This window comes from Cynara cardunculus (genome assembly GCF_001531365.2).
Source record: "Cynara cardunculus var. scolymus isolate 2C chromosome LG 11, CcrdV1, whole genome shotgun sequence".
NCBI lineage: Eukaryota > Viridiplantae > Streptophyta > Magnoliopsida > Asterales > Asteraceae > Cynara > Cynara cardunculus.
Genome location: NC_037538.1, coordinates 14421796 through 14429954, shown reverse-complemented (window position 1 = coordinate 14429954; position 8159 = coordinate 14421796). Strand labels below are relative to the sequence as shown.

The following is an 8159-nucleotide window of genomic DNA, read 5'->3' as shown; positions in this document are numbered from 1 at the left end:
AACATCGTTTGATCCGCTTTTAAGAGGTGTATACCACAGATACACGCGGGGAGTTTCTCGAATTCGATCCAGATATTGAGAGAACATTCCACTAAAGAAGAAGCGCTCAAAGAGCATTTTCTGCTCTACTCCTTCCTAATATGGCGTTACCTCTCCGAGTTGACGAAGAAGTACCGATTCAAAATCCACCAGGATTTGGTCAAATACCATAATTTCAGGCTTTTCTGCCAAATACACCACTTTTTCAAAACCCACCAGGACATCCTTTTCAACGAGGGCCACCAAATCATTAAGATGCACATAATGATATGAAATCTGAAAATAATAATAATCCAAGAGCTCAAACTCCAAATATAATTAATCTTGTGAACTCTAAAAATGGAAGAATCATGGACTACGTTATTTCTGATTTTAAGCAATTAAACTCAGGGATAGTTAGACCTCACATGACTGCCCTCCATTTTGAGCTTAAACCGATCATGTTTCATATGTTGCAAACAAATGGACAATTTGCAAGATTACCATCGGAAGATCCTCACTCACATCTAAAATCTTTCATGAAAATTACTGATGTCTTCTTGATCCCTGGAGTGTCGTGTCTAACGATGCTCTAAGACTCACTTTGTTTCCATTTTCTTTACAGGATCGAGCAAAGTCTTGGTTTAATTCATTTCCACTAGGTTCTGTACCATCATGGAGCAATACGACAAAAAAGTTTTTACGAAAATATTTTCCACCCACCAGGAACACCAAGTCCATGAATGAAATATGTCTTGTTAAACAAATGGATGATGAAGTTGTTCCTGATGCATGGGAGAGGTTTAAAGAGTTGTTAAAGAAATGTCCTCACCATGGCATTCCTTACTGCATTCAACTCGAGAGATTCTACAATAAGTTTAGTCCCATGGCTAAACAGATGTGACTGGAGGAGGGGACTTTACAGCTAGTACCTACAATGAAGGGTATGCAATCCTTGAAAAGATTTCTACAAACAATGGACATTAGGCTGATCCACATGCCCAACGGTAAAAGAAGACAATTGGAATTCATGATATAGATGCATATACTACATTAACAACACAACTCACTTCCATGACCAATATGCTTAAAAACCTAACTTCTGGCCAAGGAGTGCATCTAACCGTTACTACACCTGCTCCAACAGTCCTCTCAATGCAATGTGTCTGTTGTGGAGGGGAACATTCTTATGAACTCTGTCCTCATAATTCTGAATTTGTCAATTATGTTCATAATAGATCAAATCCCTATTCCAACACATACAATGCCTGTTGGAAACAACACCCAAATTTTTCTTGAAACAGTCCAAGTTTGAATCCACCCGTTCATAAGCAACAACGAACCTCTAATTTTCAACCTCAACAACATGCAAGCAGTTCTAACTCTCAAAATCATCATCACCAAAAATTTTAAGCTGCTTAACCATCTTTTCAAAACAAACCACCTCCATAAGCTGAGTTATCATCTTTTTTGGAAGCTATGATAAAAGGATTGATGACCCAAAATCAATCTCTTTTTAATCAACAAAGTGCCGCTATCAGAAATTTAGAAACTCAAGTCAGTCACCTTGCGCTCAGTCAAACCAATATATCCCTTGGTAATTTGCCTAGTAGCACACAAGTCCCTAGAGATTTAGGAAAGGAGCATGTGAAGGTAGTGACCTTAGGAGTGGGAAGGAATTAATAGAGATCATACCAAAGGAAAGTGAACAGGTTGTGTCTAAACCTGAGACTACACCAGTGGTCCATGTTAGTGAAAATCCACCAAAACCTTTGAAGAACCAATCATCTGAGGTCCCTACTTTTGTTCCCCCTAAGTCGGTCTATCCTCTATTATTCCTAGAAAAGGTTGCTAGGAAAAAGTCAATTGAAGATGATGTTATAGCAGATCCTAAGACCAAAGTTGTAACCCCATCTGAACCTCAAGAAAGTAAGACCAAGACTCAAGGCATTCTGGACCCATCTTGCTCAACACAGTCAAATAAAGCTATCATAAAAACAGTTCCTCTTTATGTTTCTTTTCCCTAAAGGTTAAGGAATCAAAAGGAAGAACCGCAATTTAAGAAATTTTTGGAAGTGTTTAAAGCATTGCATATCAACATACCTCTTGTTGAAGCAATTGAGAAAATGCCCAGTTATGCCAAATTCCTCAACATCTTAAATAAGAAAAAGAAGTTGACCGATATGAAGCTGTAGCTCTTACTGAAGGATTAGTGCACTTATGACCAACAAGATACCTCCTAAGCTTTAAGACCCGGGAAGTTTCACTATTCCTTACTCTATAGGTGGAAAGGAGATTGGAAAAGCTTTGTGTAATTTAGGTGCTAGTATTAACCTGGTGCCCTTGTCTGTTTTCAACACCTTAGGCATAGAAGAGGCTAGACCCACCACTGTCACACTGCAATTAGCCAACAGAACCATTGCCTATCCAAAAGGTAAGATTGGGGATGTCTTAGTTCAAGTTGACAAGTTCATATTTCCAGCTGATTTCATCATTCTGATTTAAAGAAATTCAATTCTTGGGTCACATAGTTTCAAAAGCAGGTGTGAAGGTCAATCGAGTAAAAAATGAAGCTATTGGAAGATGGGAGATACCACGAACGCCCACATAGATCCGAAGTTTTCTAGGATTAGCTGGGTATTACTGAAAGTTTATTCAAGATTTCTATCGTATTGCGACATCACTGACGAAATTGATAAGGAAGAATGTAAAATATGAGTGGGGAGAAGTCCAAGTAAAATCCTTCCAGTTATTGAAAGACAGATTGTGCAGTGCGCCAATACTGGCATTACCAGAAAGGTCATTGAGGTTTATAGTGATGCTTCAAAGTTGGGTCTGGGTTGTCATCTAATGCAATGGGGAAAGGTCATTATGTATGCTTTCAGACAACTGAAAGATCACGAAAAATAGTGCCCTACTCATGATATAGAGCTTGCAACAGTTGTTTTTGCCTTAAAGATTTGAAGACATTATCTGTTGGGAACTAAATGTCAGATTTTTAATGATCACAAAAGTCTTCAACATCTGTTCAATCAGAAATAGTTAAATATATGGAAAAAACGATGAATAGAATTGGTGAACAATTATGATTACGAGATTCTTCACAACCCTGGAAAGGCAAATGTAGTGGTCAATGCACTTTGTTGAAAAGAAAAGAGTGGAACAATCAAAGTCATTGTATTACGAGCTAATATGATTCCTAACAATCTTGATGAGATTCTGAGATGTCAGAATGAAATGGTTAAAAAAATGTAAAGGCCAAAAGAATTGGAGGAATGTGAACAAACCTAGTAAGGAATGATCAAAGCTTCTACAGCCGGTTGACCAAAATGAGGATCCCAAATTACAGGCTTGAAACGAGACTCTACTTCTATTAYAGGACTTCTTCCAACAGACTTTCCAGTTCAATGAACAACATGATCTTGACATATCATTTGTTCAATTTGGTCTCAATTGAGGGTGGGTTGACCCAGGCCCGGACGAACCTTCCAACGGAAGACAAACACGCGGTGGACTGACCTCTTTAGGCAACAGAGGCAGTAGGAAGAGAGCCATGCATACATCCGTAAGTAACTTAGTGCAACATGGAAAGTTTCTCTTTTCATTAAGTAGCCCCTCATTCACGGGTTCGATTCCCGTAAGGGATAGGTACTCATTCCCATCACTCCACACCGGATTTCTGATATCTATTGTTCCTGAGAAATGACCCAGTCTAGCCCAAAATCCCGATTCAAGTAGTCATTTATTTGGTACCCACGGAATTTAAAGAACCTAAAGGAGCATGAATCATATATTATGTTGTGGTTTCAATATCCTACTATGAATGAATTGCCTTCTTTTTGGAATTCTATATTTCAAAAGTAGAATTCGGGTGCCTCATTTTGGCAACAACCGTGAGATAGTATTGGACAAAGTCACAAGTCTTGATATTCAATTCACCCGGGTACCAATAAGATGTATAGAGATTTGAAACCATTCTACTGGTGGTTGAAGTTGAAAAAGGATTTGCACGGTACGTAAAACAGTGTCTGACGTGTCTACAGGTAAAGATAGAACATCAACAAACCTATGGGAATTTGAAATCATTAGAAATTCCAATGTGGAAGTGAGATAATATAATGATGGATTTCATAATGAAGCTTCCATGAACTCCAAATGGTTATGATGCTATCTGGGTGATTGTGGATCGTTTGACTAAGTTTATGCACTTTCTACCGCTTTTAGAGACTTATCTATTAGAAAAACTTGCGAGAATTTATGTTGATGAGATCGTGATTGGCCACGTTGTTCCTTTGTCAATCATTTCAAATAGGGATATCCAGTTTACCTCGAGATTCTAGAGAAGCTTTCAGGAAGCAATGAGATCCCAAATTCGGTTAAGTACGGCATATCACCCACAGACTGACAGGAAAAGTGAGCAAACAATACAAACCCTTAAATATATGTTACGATCTTGCATTATTGACTTTGGGGGTTCATGGAAAAATCATATACCATTGATCGAATTTGCCTACAACAACAGTTATCATTCCAGCATTCAAGCGGCACCTTATGAAGTTTTATACGACATAAAATGTCAAACATCGTTATATTGGAATGAAATGGGGGAGAAACAGTTGGCCAGTCCAGAGATTGTTCAATTAACAACCTAAAAGATAGATCGAGTTTGAGAAAGAATAAAGACTGCTCGGGACCGACAAAAGAGTTAACCAATAAGCGTCGTAAGCCGATTGAGTTTCAGGTGGGAGATTATGCGATGCTAAAAGTTTCACCTTGGAAAGGGATTGTACGCTTCAGAAAAAAGGGTAAACTGAGTCTGAGGTACATTGGGCCGTTCATAGTCAATAAACGGGTTGGTGAAGTAGCGTATCAGCTAGAGTTGTCAGAAGAACTCAACGTTATTCATATAACAATTTCCATGTTTATAATTTGCGAAAGTGTTTGGCTGATCCGTATATGACCGTATTGTTACATGAAATACAGGTTGATGAAAATTTGAGTTTCGTGGAAACTCCAGAAGCCGTCACTGACCGGAAGACTAAAGTGTTGAGAAATAAAGAGATTAGTCTATTGAAAGTGTAGTGGTGATTTCATAAGGGGCAAAAGGGTACATGAGAATTGGAATCTGAAATAAGGAAGAAATATCCTCAATTGTTCAAATTGAATGAATACTGTGCAAAAATTCTTTTGAAGGGAAAATAATGTGATAATCGGGTTATTTGAATTGAAAGTTTGGGGTGTATTGTATAAAATGTTGAAAGTTGAGGGATGTATTTTAAAAATGTTTTTAAATATCTTAAATTCTCGACCGCCTCTTTCATTAAATAAATATATATATATATATATATATATATATATATATATAGGGGAGCGATCAAATGAAAACCACTCCAATTTGTAAAAACCTTGCAAACCACCATCATCCGTCGATTTCATTGTTTAATTTTATGAAATTTTTTCATGAAATTGTTTAATCTTGTGAAATTGTTTCATATAATACTTTTTTTGATGAAGTTGTTTCATATATGGTTATGAAATTGTTTCATATACTACTTAATGAAATATTAATGAAACTGTTCTATGTATTTCTCTAAAATTAAAATAATGAAGATGATAATATCCATGATTAACATCCTCCACAATAAAAATGATTAATCAACCTCTCATAATTACAAAAAAATGAACAAAATGAAAAATTATGATTGGTGGAATGAGGTTTTTCCGGTTTTTACAAATTGATTAACCATTTTTATTGTGGAGGGTGTTAATCATGGATATTATTATCTTTATTATTTTAATTTTAGAGAAATACATGAAACAGTTTCATTAAAATTTTATTAAATGTTATATGAAACAATTTCATAATTATATATGAAACAAATTCATCAAAAAAAGTATTATATGAAACAATTTCACAAGATTAAACAATTTCATGAAAAAATTTCATAAGATTAAACAATAAAATCGACGTATGAGAGTGGTTTATACGGTTTTTACAAATGAAGATGRTTTTCATTTGATCGCTCCTATATATATATATATATATATATATATAATATTCTTTATTTCTTTGATTGCCTTTGGAAGAGATAAAATAAAAAGAGAAAGTTCATACTTGATTATCTGATTATTTGATTGGTGTTTAAGGACTTCAATCTAACTATTTACAAGGTGAGTTTTATTTTTAAAAAAGCATCACTTGATTTGCTTTTGGTGAAGAAACCATACGGTTTCCTGTTTTTATACATGGGTGTTCTAAAATTGATTATATGTTATTTTTAACATGAGTTTGGGTTTTGATATGTTATTACCAACTGATTGGAATAAGGGTGACATAATCAGGAGATGTGTATTTTAGGATAAGTGTTACATAATCAAAAGAAGTGTGTTTTGGGATAAAGGTGGTATAATTAGAATAGACATATACTGGGATAAGGGTGGTATAATCAATTGTTTGTAAAAATGATATTTTGATCACATGAACTGTTGTTATCGCATCAATATGATGCGATGAGTTTGTGTTATCGCATCTATATGATGCAATAAGTTGGGGATCGCATCAAATGTGATGCGACAAAAGAGATTAATGCATCATTGTGGTGCGAGGAGTTGGTTTATTCCATCTTTATGGTGCGATAAGTTGTGTTTATAGTATCCATATGGTGCAACAAAGGTGTTTATCGCATCTGCTTGATGCGACAAGGGGTGTTTATCTCATGTGATGGATGCGAAGAGATGTGTTATTGCATCTGCTTGATGCGAGAAAATGAGGTTATCTTATCATTGTTTAATAAGAACATTGTTTCATAACATTGTTTAATCTGATTAAATTGTTTAATATAATTATTTTCTTAATTAAATTGTTTCATTTTTGTTTCTATGTTAAAAAAAAAATTTGTTTCATTTATTTCTCATTTTAATGAAATTTGTTTTCTAAAATTAATATAATAAAGATGATAATGTCCATAATTAACGTCCTCGAAAGACCGAATAACTCGAAATCGGTTAAACCTAATCTTGTAGGTTTTGTTACCGAGTAGTTTGAAAAATGGTGAAAAACGAATAAACAGATTACTGAATAAGACTTCTATTATATTAAAAAAGTATAATATATATGACTAGACCAATAAGTTAATAAAAATATTATTTTGTTAATAAATCATTTTGAAAAAGAGTTTTTTAGAACAAGAAATGTAACGTTTTATAATACGTTTCAAACTAGAAATTGCTTTAAATTTCTCTTTCTCTCTCTCACACACACACATATATATATATAGAGAGAGAGAGAGAAAAGAATATGTGAGAAGTTAAATATTTTACGAGAACGTGAGAATATAATATCATATATGATACACAAGCTTAATTATATATGATTAAACACATGTTACATTGACAATACACAAACATTTAATCATATATGACTAAACACATCTAAAGGTTGTGTAAGCATATATGACTAAACACACATAAAGGTTGTGTAAGCATATATGATATCACACTTCTTGTCTTCTTGCAAAATGTTTAACTTCTCGTTAAACATGCCCATATTATATATAGTAGAAGGGTACTCACGCAATGTAACGAGATATATCTCGATTTTAATGTTTCATTTTATTCCGTTTCTATAGATGTTATAATATGGTTTTGAGAAATGGATAATATTTTTATTTTTGAATAAAATATTAATTTGAAGATATCATAAAATTTGGAAAATAAATATATCAATATTAATATCAAATTAACTATTTAAAAGTTCTTGTTTTTTGTGTAATTTCTTTAATTGAATTTTTTTTATTATACTTTAATTTAGATATAATAACAAAGTAATTTATTCTTGATTTAATAATATAATTTTTTTAAATAACAATAATTAAGTATTCTATTAAAACTCAATGATTATTCTAATTATATTTTAGATTCTTTATATTTAAAATGAAATGTTTATCTTGTACTTGATTATATTTATCTGCAATTATTTACACGAATTCAAACATGAAACTTTAATAAGTTGCACTTACACAAAATTTATTTGTAAATCTTGAATTTTAACTAATCTCCATCAATAAACAATATTTCATGCATAAAAAATGGTTTTTAAGAGTTTTTATCAAATGCTTTATAATATAATATATATATATATA

At 33.3% G+C, this 8159-nt stretch overlaps 1 non-coding gene across 1 annotated transcript; it reads right to left on the bottom strand.

Annotated features, from left to right (window-relative positions):
- Positions 1-751: 751 nt before the first annotated feature.
- Positions 752-858, bottom strand: LOC112522309. Its single transcript, XR_003070144.1, has one exon. It is a non-coding gene; the product is annotated as a small nucleolar RNA R71 (small nucleolar RNA).
- Positions 859-8159: the final 7301 nt, after the last annotated feature.